The sequence below is a fragment of the Astatotilapia calliptera genome, chromosome 12, assembly GCF_900246225.1.
Source record: "Astatotilapia calliptera chromosome 12, fAstCal1.2, whole genome shotgun sequence".
NCBI classification, from domain to species: domain Eukaryota; kingdom Metazoa; phylum Chordata; class Actinopteri; order Cichliformes; family Cichlidae; genus Astatotilapia; species Astatotilapia calliptera.
Window position 1 is genome coordinate 5,511,115 of NC_039313.1, and position 14,859 is coordinate 5,525,973.

Below are 14,859 nucleotides of genomic sequence, written 5' to 3' on the forward strand. Positions count from 1 at the left end.
ACAACCCAGGCACATCATCTGGTGGCATTCATATAAACAAAGCCATACCTTCCTTCTGAATCACTATATTACTCCGTATACTAGACACGAAACTGGTAAAAAAGGGGGGAAAAGTAATAATATTTATTATCCCTAGCCAACTTCCCAGATTTCTGTTTTTAAATAAACCACCATGCGATTGTACCACTAAACAACTATCACTAAGAAACGCACAGCCAGTGACAAGACCAGAACTTCTAAAAATGAAAAAACATTAAGAACCGTACTCATACCTCACGCAACTGTTTAAAAACTGTGTGTTACAAACATTGTAAACAACCCCATCCTCAAAAGTGCACTACAGAGTTGACAGCTTGCCTAGCTGGGTTGCTAACGTAAACATGTTACAGTCAAAGCTGTTAGCAAACATTAGCCGCGAGGCTAGCTAATAATCAAAGCCAGATTAACAGTCGCATGGCCAAACCGTTTCCTGTCGTTCTGTTTACTCACATATTATGTCAGGCTGCAAAGTATCTGACAACAAGCCTTCCCGCTTACTGCTGTTGTGTAGCAAGCTAACGTGAGAAGCTAGCCAACAAGCTAGCGTTACGATCTCTGTTACTAATGTTACTCGCTAACCTGAAACGTAAACAGCGTGAAACTGGGGGGGTAGCCAGCGCTCCACCACAGAAGAGCGAGAGAAAAACCAAACATTTCCGCATGGACCTGGGATTTCTGACAATACAAAGCATCACACCACAGCAAACACTGCGAATATTCTCCCCATGAATGTCACTCAGATACTAACGTGAGATCGCGGCCTTGTATGAGGCACAATGCAACTTGCAGACGGCCATCTCGGCTAGCGGGCAAGTGCAATATTTAAGATGGTCTTAGCGGGTGGTTCTGCAGCAGTGCTGGTTCCGCGGCCTAGCTCTCAATCTTCGGCATGGGCGAGCAGGCTCTGCCCGCGTAGACGCATCCCTACCAGTGGTCCGCACCTCGCTGACTTCCTCCCTCCGCTAACCGCCCTCCCACGTAACGCTACAGCCTGCGGTGCCGTGAAGACAAGGCCGCTAAAACGGAGTAAAGCTAGGCCTCTGTTCGCCCCCCTCCCCTCTATACCCCCCACCCACATCCGCGATCACCATCCCCTCCGTACCCCTCTCCCCTTCTACCTCTCGCGGTTCCCCAGAAAGCCAGAGATGGTCCGGTTCTGGTTTCGGAGGGAAGCTCGGGCAAAGCGGACCGCGGAGAAAATCTCGTATCCTCCCATCCGGCTTCCGCTGCTACTCACCGGAATTTGGTATCGAGCCGCCGAGGAGAAGGTGCCAAAACCGTGCGAAACGAAGACAACAACAAGCCCAAAAAATGCAGCCAGAGACCAGGGGCTCTAGAGCCGACGCCATCTTTGAGTGAAACAGGAGCACGGCTGGTGGGGGAGGGGGGAAGACTGAACAGTCAGGCAGGGCCCAGGGACCGTCTGCATGGTGCGAGGCGAAGATCCAGGGGACGGAGCAAAAAGAAAAAAAGAAAAATTCACTGCAAGGCGCGGGGGCGGCGGCGGCGTGCTGTTGCTATGAGAGGGGTGTGGATATTGCTTGAGCACATGAAATGGAAGAAAGGGACAGATGGTGGTGGTTGTGTTGGAGGAGGGAAAAAAATAAAAAGAGGATAGGTGTTCACGCATTCTCTGCTGTACTACAGCTACACAGGAGGAGATTCAAGGGAGCGTCTGTATTTTGCCTGGCAGTTGTAAAAAAAAAAAAAAAATCAAAGCCAATGAGCGTGTCTTAACGTTAGAGGGTATTTAAAGATCAAAGTGAGACACTCCTCCACATTGCAGTCTATTGTGGAAGCCGTGTGTGTTTTAAACTGAAGATGGAAATTGAGCCAGATTTTTTTTCTCCCCCCAGAGGTGATCAGATGTTGCCGTGTGGAGCTATCTGGAGTATTACAGTACATGATAAAGCATGTTATTATCTGCCTGTGCAGTGTAGTCTTAGTGATGCATCGCTCATCAGATTGTGAAACACAGAATTATCTCTCCAGCAAAGGAAGCGGTTAATGTAAAGTCTCTGCGGCCATCCCACTTTGTTACGTTTGATTAAATGACACACCGAGTCTAACACCTTTATTTTATATCCACGTTTGGCCAAAGCAGGGCTTGTGCAGCTCTCAGAGTCACATCAACTATGGCATCTGGTGACAGGTGGAAGCAACTTTGTCTAAAGGTATCGCTCTCTGTGTGCTCGAATCCACACTGTGCTTAATTTTAAAGCGAATGTGTGCGAGTCATGGGTGTTTAAACTTATAGTATGTTGCAGAAAATGACAGGAGAGAGAGACTACTAATCATGTAATAATAATTTCTAAATGCGCCACGGGGAAGTTTGAACAATCTAAGCAGAACCCTTTCCTTATTCATAAGAAAATCAGTCAGTAGATGAAATCGGATTTTTGCTGCTTCAATTTCACAACCATCATGACACGGGAGGGTACTTGTGTTTGAAATCTGGCAGCAGTCTAACGCCGAGAGCTCCCTGGGTGGAAATTAAATTATCTGCAGCTTTGTGTAAAATGATGTGTACAGCAGTCCTCAGAGACAGTGTCTTATAGGGGAGCAATTAGACCTGATGTTTTCCCATGTTAGAGGTGTCCTGCGAGAGAGCGAACCCCCAGCAGTGCAGCGGTGATCAAATAAAACCCAGTAAGGTCACATTTTACTGGCTGTTTTCCCCGCACTCCTTCAGGGACAAATAAATCACCAACTAATTGTAATTAACAGTAGTGTTATTGCAAAGATAAATAGTGTGATGCGTTAACACATGAGCTGCTATTAGCACGTGCCTCCTGAGGACTCACATTATATTACTGTGTACAGTAGGCCAGCTAACAGATGGACAATACTCAGGAGGAGCCTGCACTGCATCTATCGTTCCCAGCCATGAATAAATAATGTTGTGTACCATGATCCACAGCAGAGGCCATGTTCACCAACACACAGCAACAGGAGAAAACTAATCAGGGTGGGGCACGGAGTGGAGGAGTAGGGAGCCACCCTATTGTAATTTTGGTAAGATCATAATTGATTCAGTTACATAAACTGAGCTGAAGTTTTACCTATTTTATAACTGTCATCTGGGGGAAGTGGAGGAGTGCGAGACGGGATATTTAAAGGATCTAAAACTGTATTTACACACATTTTTGTTGGCATATACTCATCTTTATTAGATTAGTAGTGGATTGACCAGCTAACAGACAAGAAGTAGGGCAGAAAATTATTGCAAATTGACTTAGATAATTAATTAAACGCAGTGTTTAAAGTGGACCTATTATGCCTACAGTGTATTATTGTAAGGTCTTTACCTGACAATATAAAGCGCCTTGAGGCAACTGTTGTTGTGATTCGGTGCTATATAAACAAAATTGAATTAGGTTGATGGTGGCCCCGAGAGCTCGAATGCACGGCAACTTCAGAAAACTCCAGCAAAAACTGAAAAATGCTGCAAAAGCACACAAAACAGTACGGAAGCTGAATAAAAAAAGAAAAAAGAAATAGAAACAATAAAACACAACTTAAGTAGGAGAAAAAAAACTCAAGAGACATAGAGACAGAGCAGAAATGTTTTTGGGGAGACATTAAGGTGGATCGTCTGGCTGAGTGGTGTGACAGAAACAACCTGCTGCTTAACACCGAGAAGACCAAGGAGCTCATCGTGGACTACAGGAGGAATGCTGACCCACATCCACCCATCCACATTAAGGGGACGGCTGTGGAGCGTGTGAGCAGCTTCAAGTTCCTGGGAGTCCACATCTCCAAGGATCTCACCTGGACGACCAACTGCTCCAAGCTGGTCAAGAAGGCTCACCAGCGCCTATTCTTCTTGTGGACTCTGAGGAAGAACCACCTGTCCTCAGACATCCTGGTGAACTTCTATCGTTGCACCATCGAGAGCATCCTGACCAACTGTATAACAGTCTGGTACAGGAACTGCTCTGCCTCGGACCGGAAGGCGTTGCAGAGGGTCGTGAAAACTGCCCAGCGCATCGCCGGAGCACCTACACCTTTATTTATTTTTTTTGCCTGTCCCGTTTGGCTCTTTTGCCATCAGAATTGTTGTCTAAAGGCAAAGAAAGATGCCCAACGGATTTACTTTACCAAATTGACCATCCCAGCCTTGCCGTAATGGTCCATTTGATTCACCTTTATTGTTCATTTTATTTTCACTTGCTGAATACGGGACAGACTTGACTGGGGGAAAGAAGGGGAGAAAGAAAGAGGGAAAGAGAAACAGCTGAGAAGAGGGACGGGGGAGAAGGGCAAAAGACAAAAACCAACAGAATGAGCAGAAAAAAAAAATAAGAAAAAAAATGCATATATCGATCACCTGGATCACCTGCTGAGAAAGAAAAAAGAAAACAAGCAGAAGAGAACAAGAGTAATAGAATAAACAGCATCACAATGATATATGGGAATATGACAGTAAATACTAAATGTTAAACATTATTGTGCAGCACATAAGATCAACAGAACACAGTGTGCTTTGAGGTAGGAGCCAAAAAGGGTGTAGTTTGTGGGTGTGATCACCCGTGTGTACACCTGTGAGCATGGACGCGCTTGTTTTTGTTTTTTTTAAAAGGTTCCTTCATGTAATGATCTGCTAGAGGGTGTGGGGGGGCCACAGCCCCGTCCTCCAGGGCATGAAGCAGGTATGGAGGAGATCAAAACTCCAGACATCCAGAGGCCCCCAGAACACAAGAGACCAAGGACCAACAGAGGGGCAGCCGCGCCACTGTCCCAGAAAGAGCTGAGGAGAGTCCCAGATGAGGGCTCACTCAGCAGCCGCGGAGCAGAAGCCAGGGGGAGTTGCAGTGACGCGCCCGTGAGCTCCGCCGGCAGCCAGCCGTGCCTGAGTGACCGAGCCCCAGGCCGAGAGGCCGGGGCACCCCACCTCCGAAGTGGCCCGAGCGAGCCCCAGGCTCCAGGCCCCGATAAGCGGCCGCCAAGGAGTGAGCCGGTGTGTACCTGGACGCCCATCCCCGGACACAAAGAACCACCAACGCACCGATGTCTGAGGGAGTCCGCCACTGGCAGGGAAGTGGTGGTAGGGGGAGATAGGCCTCCAAACCTTGGAGGGCCTGAGATGTCCCCAGAGAGGTGGCGCCTGACACCCAACCTGACATATAGACACAGACATACAGGCACACACAGATACAAACATCCATTCCCACACTCATGCTCTCATATGCACTTACTCCACACTCAACCAACGTGGAGACAGACATAAAGAGACGCTGTACACACGATCACACTCCCCAAGCGTACCCTACAAACCGGGTCTAGGTGCCCTTGCCCCTGGAGGGGGAAACTGCACCCAGACCCAGGTGGTGTTACCCTTTTCCCTGCGGTGGGGGGAGGCAGACTGCCCCGACTCCGCAGCAGCAGGGAGGCCCCACACTCCAGACCGCAGTCGGACGGCCAACTCCTCCTCCTAGCCCCCCCGCTCCAGCAGGTCGCAGAGAACGGGGGTGAGAGAAGACTCCAAACCTCCCTCCACCCGCTCATTGTAGTGTTGATGCATGTGTGTTCTAAGGTGCATTTAAAACCCAGGAGGGCATGGAGCTACCTGCCAGAGAGCAGCAGGTAAGCGCATGGTCCCTCCTGCTAGCCCTCAATGTCTACGTGTATTTAACATTGAGAGGTGGGCAACGACGCCAGGGGTGAGGTGTACACCCTGATGGTACTTTGGACTCCGTGTATCGTGCCCACCCCCAAGATCCTATATGTATGTGTAATGAGAGTGTGAGTAATGTGAATGTCTAAGTTGTGGGATAAAATTGAGGCAGAGGCAGCCAGAAGGGGACAGGGGGGGGGGGGGGGGGGTGGCCTCCTCTGCACCCTGGTGACATACCCCTACTCCAAGGTCCTGCATGTGTGGGTGGTTGTGGTGGAGCGGGAAGAGGGAGGCAGCTGGAGATGGGGAGGGAAGGAAGGGAGCACCTACACCTACATCTACAGGAAGCGGTGTCTGAAAAGGGCTGGGAAGATCATCAAAGACCCCAGTCACCCATCACATGGACTCTTCACCCTCCTGCCCTCTGGGAGGCGCTACAGGAGCCTCCGGACTAAGACCACCAGGTACCGGAACAGCTTCTTCCCCACAGCTGTCAGACTCCTGAACTCTGCCTCCTGACATCTGACCCACGTTAACACATGGACTGAACATACACACACCCACAATGGACAACTGTACCCTCAAACACACAATAATAACATGGACTGAACCACCACTCACAACCACTAGCACTTTATATAGCCTCTGTAGAAACTATCCACACCCTCACTTATCTTAACTGCACTACTGTATAGCTCTGTGTAAATAATCATTCTGTACATTCGTTAATTTTTAATCCTACAACTGTTTACAACTTGCATAGTTCCCATTTCTGTATAACTGTATATCTCAGATTCCTGTAAAGTTATTTATTTCATATTCTGTATAGTTTTTCATATTTATATCCTGCTCATAGCCTGTACATAGCTTGTACTCACTACAGCCTGTACATACTTATAGTTAAAGAACATTCACAACATACTTCATACCGTGTACATTATAACATACCATAATAGACCCATTTCTGTAATATACTTACATATCTATACTATTGCTAATATATATTGTAATATCTCTATATCACTAAAGCACTTCTGGATGGATGCAAACTGCATTTTGTTGCCCTGTACCTGTGCATGTGCAATGACAATAAAGTTGAATTCTATTCTATTCTATTCTATTAAGGTGACGGAACAGCTGATGAAGTGACCTAAAACCAAAACATGTAAAAAATTGCACCGAGACGCGCTTAAAATCAGCTGAGGATTCTTTAGTGTTGTGAGGGAGAAAAAGATGCAAGTAAATATTCTTTTTAAAATACACATTTCACGTAATACTGCAGACACTTTATTAACGTGTTGCTAACTGCTATTAGCTGTTCACTGTTAGCTCATCACTTCTGCTCTCGTGCTTGCTGATGTCTTTTCCTCCTCTTTCTGTTTTGTTTTATTCAACATCTGTTGTGTTTTGTGTGCTTTTTATCTAGCATTTAGCATAGCATTTATTTTTTTGCTGGTGTTTTTTAAAAAAATTGGAGTACGTTTGACCTCTCACGGCCACCGTACTGTGTGCCAAAAGCTCAGAATTCAGACGTTTTTTCTACTCTTAAATCTTTGTGACGTTGATAAGCGTGGATGTCCTTATATGGTCACGTTCTCCGTGATCACAGAAGCCTCTACATCCTATCGCTTGTTCACAAAGAGTAGCCATTCAGAAGAAAGCTGGAATGAGGAATATTTTAAACTGCAGATCATGCAAAGAGATAAAAATATAGAACGTAACATCTCCCATTTAATCTAGGAGCCAACAACTTCCACAAGTGAGCATCTGGGATTGTCTGGGACAAAATCACTGCTTCCCATCTAGAAAGGGTTTTTCACACAAACCCCATAAAAGCAGCATTTCATGATCGTGGTTATCTATTCATGTATTGTGCAGTTTTATCTGGTGTTTGTGGATGCAGCAACCGTCATTTCTATAGTGGACATTTGGCACTGTGTAGCAGCTTTTGCTCCGACCAGCAAATGGATGTTGTAGTATGACACCCTTGGCTCGTTTTCCATCTTTGGTGCAGAAAAGGAGGCCAGTAATCCTTAGCTTCCTTTCATCCCCCTAATCCCTCCCTTAAAAAAAATTTCTATTCTCCGAGCATCCACCTGCTAGCGAGGCCTGAGCCCCCAGCAAGCCGAACCAGTGTCCACCTGCCCCCTGCAACCCTCCCCTTCCCTGTCCTCTCTCTCTCTCACACACATACACACACACACACACAGAAACGTGCACATTTCCTCCACCTGATGCACAGCAGCACCTTCTGCTCTGAATGCCTGCTGTCGGGCCTGCTGGCTCTTTGCTCTGCTTCACTTCTTCCTGCCTCTGGTTTAAAAGCTGGACATTTGCCAAGCCAAATAAACCGACGGCATCCCCGTGGTTATGAAAAAAAACTCGTGGTACAGCTACAGCGCTTGTTTTATTGCTGCTGCTGTTTTTGTTATCAGATTTTGAACTGTGTGTCGTCCACGCAGCCTGTGAGTATTTTTTTTTCTTTATTTGAAATACTCTTGCAGTTACATGTCAGAACCATTATGGAGAAATCCAATTAAAATAGTTTCTCTGATTAAAAGCCTGTTTAGTTTGGGTAAATAAGGATGTTTACATATCGAGTCCAGCTTGAATTACATTTTTTCCAACTAATCAAGGCCTCTTGATGTGTAAGTATTTAAAAGTCATGGAAAAGTCAGGTGTGTTTAAGGCAAATGAATGAACCCAACAAACCTGGACATTATCAAACGATGGCTTGAGTTAGTTGCTCACTCTTCTCTCGTCCCTGTGCTCGTGCCTTTTACTGTATATAATAAGAAATTTGAATGTGGATTGTGGCGTTAAACAGCAGTCAGCCTGTGCCACCATCCGAGCAGGCTGCATTTATGAGTTCCTGTTTTTCGGGTGATGACTGGAGCGCTGTGCTCAGATAGCCGGCCAGTGTCCAGGACCACTTTTTTTTTTTTTGTCTGTGTGAAACTAGCAAAAGCTTCCTGCTGTGGCTGGCTGGTTGCCAAGTCCCCAGACCCCAATGCAACCATTTCCCCCCCCCCCCCCCCCCACCCAAAGTCTAATTCCAAACCCCTCCCATCCTGAAAAGAAGTGAAACATACAACGGAAATTTCCAGGGCCTGTACGCCCAAGAGCGTGCCCCCACCCGTCCAACTAACCCCCACCAACATCGCCACCCAGCCCAAAACCCCTCCTCTTTCCTCCCGCCCTCCCCCTTTTCCCCTGCTTTCTCCCTTGAATCCAAAGGCTCGGAGAGCAGCTGGAAGGTGAAGTACAGCTTGTGAGCGCTGAGCTCAAAGTTAAGCCAGACACCCACCCCCCAACTCCCCTAACTCCAACTCTTGCTGTCTGAAATCTCCCACAAACCCCATCTCCTTCACTCAAACTCAGAAGTGCCCGAGAGTGCCGAAAAGTACACTTGTATGTCAGACATAAGCAGCAGAGAGACAGGGAGGAAAATGTAGAGGACTACGCTGTTTGAGAAATCAATTGTTCTGCTGTGGTTAACTGTCGTTTTAAGTGCATGTAGATGTGAGGAACGGGCTTCTGACAAGGCCATTAACATGCACAAATAGCTCTCACTTTACCACTGTTAAATAGAGCAGAGGAGGATCCAGTCACGGTAGCAGTTTCTTACTTTTAGAGGCAGGAGTCAAAAGCCAAAGTCAAAACTTTTCTTGAAGCTGTTTTTCAGACAGGGGAGACAGTGCTGACTTCATCAAGGTGTGTCATAAAGAATCTCAAGCGAGACAACTGACAAGCAAGTGACAAAATGTGATTATTAAAACCAGCACAGTCTCAAAAACAGAGTCAAACTTTCAAATATCTCACACTCAGTGGAATAAAAATGTAGTCTGGGTTAGTTTGTGGTTCATCAGAAGACAAGATAAACTTTTTTTATGTGCTAAAAATTGCTTTGCAGGATATTCCAAATGCAAAAAGGAAGTCTATTTAAATATTGTAGATAAATCTCGAGAGGCTGTTACGTGAAATTCCTTTTTCTGTCATCTAGCAAATATATCAGATAAAGTTATAACGGCAGGATTGTTTGTGTTTGGTCTTGTATGCTGGAAAGCATCTTATGCAGGCTAAAAATGTGCGTGGGTTGAAGTAGAACCAGGGTCAACAACAGAAGCTTAGACTGTATATAAAAGATGAATGTATGGTTTGCTGTGACAGACCACCAACACATCTCACGCAGGAGCAACTTTTCAATCAACAAGGAGCCCGGCCACAAGAATGGCAAACCTTTAATGTTCGTTTTATTCCAAGTTGGGATTGCAGATACCAAAATAACCACAGCTTAATAGTAAGACCTGAAACCAAGCAACTGAGACCAACAGTTCAACTCAAGTGTTTATTGCATGTACAGTACATTCTGACTGCTTTTGCAACAAGAGGAGTCACCCTCCCTGCTGGCCATTAGTAAGACTGCAGTTTAAAACACTTAGACCCCAAAGCCCTGTCCATCTTTTACATACAGCTTTTGAAAAATAAAAATAAATGGACTAAGAGCAGACTTACTTATTATCGGAGATCATCTAGGCCTAAAGACTCTGGCTTGTTAATGGGCCATTTCAACATTTCGGGAAACACACTGTTCACTTGGGAACACTGATGTGTGTGTTGTTTATATGATGCTGACTGAAAACAGAGGCAAACAGCTACCAGTGCCTTAACCAATCAAAAAACAGCTCACTATTTAAAAGACTATGTGTTGCTTTTGCAAAAACAAAACAGAATCTAAAAGTAAAAGAAAGCCTCTGAGAATCCTGGAAATATTCAAGCATGTAACCATCTACGACATGCTGCGGCTTCATCCTGAACACATGAGATAAATGTAATGTTTTGGAAACATAACAATATTTCTGCAAGTGTCAAAACTTCTCTTTTAAATGGCTTTGCTCATTTTCCATTTCAGGGTTTTCAAGCTTATTCCATTTTGTATTTTTTGACTTCTATTCAACCCCAGTGTTATTGTTTTTTTTTAAAAAAAGTTTTTATTTTCCATCCTGATTACATCTCTGGTAACATGAGCCATTGTGTTGCTTTATTATACCCTAATGCTCTGGATGGCAGTACGGCAGCCTAATTCTCAGACTTTGGCAAACAGAAAAACCCCAACACGGCACACAGGTCTCGACAGCAAAGCAAATAGAAATCTGTGTAAATGCAATCAAAAGGCAATAAAAGTGGAAACGGTGAAGATCGGAACAAAGATAATTAAAAGACGGGTGATAGCGCCGGTCCAGCCTTAGTGTCTGTTTGTTCGAGAGGTTTTTATGACAGCATCAAAGCCATTTCGTCCTAGGAGAGAAGTTCATTTGTAACTAAATAACTGCACCACAGAGGGTTTCTCCGCTTGCACACAACAAAAAGAAATGATATCACATGATGCCATGTTTGGCCGTTTGGTATCCAGACCTCCCACATTATAGGCTCCTTCCCAAGTCGGAGCCACAGTGTTTGCAGAGCAAGATGCACCACAGACAACAATACAGCCTCCAGGACTCTCACACGCACATGCATTCCTGTGGGCCTGGTGGGTGGGGGGGTCCTAACCTCAGGAGCTCAGCAGGCTTTGTCTACTTCCCCCCCACCTCCACGCCGCCCCCACTTTTTCCTTCTTTTTTGATCGTTTACTTGCACAACAAGCTTTTTCTCACACCGGAACATGAAGAGCCTTTTCAATCAATTTCATTAAGAGCCAGGGCTGAGATTTATGTCAAAAGGCATACGTTGGTTAATGGGCGAGTGAACGCTAACGATGTGTGATTTCTTGATTTAATCAATGCAGTATATATTGCCACTCTCAGATTACTGCACGGTAATGGAAGCCAGGAAAAAAAAGAAGAAGAAGAAGACTACATTCCCATGAATGATGAGCCCTCCACAGTAGTACTAAATTGCATTACAGAGGCAGTAGTGATCTGTGTTGTCATTATGTAAACTGCAGTGAATCAGTTAGTCATTCAATACAGTCCCTAATTGAATAATTAGATTCCTCTCTGTGTAAAGCTATGCATGTTTGTCTCCCCCCTGTGCTAGCAACAAGCAACAGATGGAGCGTGTTATGTAATCATATCGATGTAAATGAAAGTCACAGATTATCCTGAGAGACGTATAATAACGTGGCGTGCTTACACTCATCGTGCCGGAGCTGATAAATACTCTGAGTCCTTCTGGATGGCGGTATCTCACGCAGGTGACAGTGACAGAGGGCTTGCTGTGTTTTTCATATGGAGAGAGACAGCAGTGGAGAGTGATGATAATATCGTGTCTCATCCATCCAGGTTTTCCACATGCACGTTTCCTGCCCGCAGTATCGGCAGCGACAGAGCAGCGTGCAAACTCGTGTTGAACAGGTTTTCGGGATACTTAATGTGGGATGCGTTTCAAGTGGCTTTTCGGAGTTCGAAGGTTCTTGGCTTCGTTATAGATTGTTGCACGCAGACTGCAAAACCGGACTCTTCCAGTGTATATTCTTATTGATGGCCAGCAGGGGGCGACTCGTCTGATTTAAAAAAAAAAAGAAAAAAGAAGTCAGATTGCATAGAAGCATATTGGTGTGAATGGTAAGTAGCTAGACCCAACATTTAGTCCATGATTGCATCGGCAAATACTGAAACATCACAATGGGACTTTTCATAGCAGTGGCTTATGTCATGATGGCTACATGGAGTCTATGATACTGTTATGCTAGCATCAAGGCCCTGTTGATGACAACGATTAAATCTTATTAGTCTGGACCAGTCAATCCACTGTCACATTTCTTTTAATTTAGTCTTATTACAATTTATTGCAAATTAGACTGCCTTCGATCCTCTCATGTTTCAACTTGTGCTGACAGTGGAATATTTCAATAACTTGAGGATAGATGGCCATGAAATTTGGGTTGGACAGCTTAGAATTAATCAAACATTTTTTTAATGTCACTACTTTTTCATCATGTGGCATCACTAAATGAAGGTGTCCGTGCTAATTAGTGGATATGGAACTTCTGAAGTTCTTGTAACTTTTGAAGGAAAACATTGTATTTCTGTGCGTCTTCACATACATCAATGACCTCCTGACCCAGTATGAACCATCCAGATCCCTCAGGTCATCTGGATCCGGTCTTTTATCAGTTCCCAGAGTCAGAACCAGACACGGAGAAGCTGCATTCAGCTTTTATGCTCCTTATATCTGGAACAAACTCCCAGAAAGCCTCAGATCAGCTGAAACACTCAGTTTATTTAAATCCAGGTTGAAGACTCACCTGTTCTCAGCTGCATTTGAATAAAGCACCAAATCCACACTTTAAGCTTAAATTTCAAAACTTACATTTAACTACTGATTTTATCTACTGTTCTGATTTTATCTGTTTTGATTTTATATACTGTTGTTTGTTTGTTTGTTAATTAGTTAGTTTATTTGCTTGTTTTATTCAATTTTAAATCATGCTTTTTATTTGTTCTTGTTTCTAATGTCTCTGTAAAGCACTTTGAATCACCTTGTTGTTGAATTGTGCTATACAAATAAACTTGCCTTGCCTTGCCTTGACTGCAGGAACTAGGGACCAAACCTCCTACAACGTCATTTTGTGCATCTTTTTTTAAGCTTCTACTTCAGTGTAGATATGTGCGGTTATTGGTCAAGATGGAAGTGAATGTGGATTGCTGCAGCACCAGCAACCCACTAAAAATAATCCATGAAAACATGAAAAAGCCTTTATCACGACTCAAAAAAGGACGGTTATGGTTGTTGCTATTTGGCAGCATAGAAGGTGCTGATATACAGTTGTGGTCAAAATTGTCCATCCACTCATCATGGGCTTAAGTTTCATGGTCATTTTTTAAAATGATTTCTCTGAACTTGTCTTTTTCCAGGGTGGAATGATTGTACATTATACATATTTACTGACTTAAAAAAGGTTGGTTTCCTGCACAGACCTGGATTTTAACCATAGTTAATAGATTTTTAATGGGTTTGAAGTTGAGTAAGGTGATGAAAATTGGGTTTTATTGACATACAGTCATCTCCAGATTGTCTCTTTGAGGGCAGCTGCCTGCTGATAATACCATGTATGTGTTTCATGCACTTCATGTAACACTATGACAGATCAGTGACTTGTGGCACTGGAGCTCCACTGAGTGGTGACACAAACCCAGTTGCCCGCTCCCACGGGACAACAGAAGAAGAAAGTAAGTTTTGAGACAACCATCGCAGGTTCAAGTCACAAACAGTCTGCACAGAGGCCGCCCGAGTGCTCCAGTTCTGGTGAGCTTCCTTCTTTGAGGTCATCGGTCCAGGCTACTGTGGTAGACAGTGCAGTGTGTTCCCCGAGGCAGCGAGTCCTCACCTGACCCCCAGAATCACAACACAGTGTCCCCTTGTACTGCAGCGTGGCGCCTGGAAGTCATCACTGATACTGGCAACACACAGGGGGGCTCTGAGGTCATCAATAATGACTCCATTTACTTAACACTGACCTAAACACCTGCTCATTTATCACGGCTGACATGTGTCAGCCATGCCCATTTCTCACAGAGGAGCCAGCCACAGCAGATCTTGATCTGGGTCGCCTCCTGCACTGAGAAGGGCTTTAGTGAGTAGATTAGTACACAGAGGGGGCTAAGTGCAAATAGCTATACACACCTATCCTTGTACTATGACTTACATTTTGTTGTAAAATGCTGGACACTGCCAAAGTGTGAGTGTGGATGTTAGCAAGCCAAAAAAACAAACAAAAAAAGAAATGGTCTTGAATGTGCTCTGTTAAGGAGTAACACACCTGAGCAGGCAATTTGTACACTAGTTATTTTAAGGTTTCCAAGCGTCTGCCACTGTGTGTTACAGCATGTGTGAAATTCTCCCTGGAAAACTGTTTTCCTGTTTTTTAAATGATTATATTTCAAAACACCTGTTGAAAAACACAGTCTGCTAAACACATGTCTTTGGATAGTGCTTTATAACATTTTATAATTTAAGGTATAATTTAATTTATTAGGTATAATTTTCCTTACCTAAAAACACTTCAAACATAACTACAGTATAAAAAAAAAAAAGAAAGAACTAATGATGTAAGTGTTGTCGTGAGTTGTGGAACCCATGGAACTTTCCAGAGATGTTCAGGTTCCTGTTCAAGTCAGGGGTCCATAGTGCTCTAGGGCAGGTTATCATTAAGGATGTCTCTGCTGCATTCATCTTTCCCTTGACCCTGACTAGTCTCT

The 14,859-nt window shown here is 44.5% G+C and overlaps 1 protein-coding gene across 2 annotated transcripts in view; it reads right to left on the reverse strand.

Annotated features, from left to right (window-relative positions):
- Nucleotides 1–1,685, reverse strand: part of kat6a (K(lysine) acetyltransferase 6A) — a 35,884-nt gene extending 34,199 nt beyond the window's left edge. Inside the window, exon 1 of one of the 2 annotated variants that reach the window (XM_026186258.1) lies at nt 1,277–1,685. The gene's annotated coding sequence lies outside the window, so the exon portion shown is untranslated. Of the gene's footprint in view, nt 1–787; nt 1,073–1,276 lie in introns of those variants that run through there. The other variant, XM_026186259.1, reaches the window with a different exon arrangement.
- Between the last annotated feature and the right edge of the window lie 13,174 nt (nt 1,686–14,859).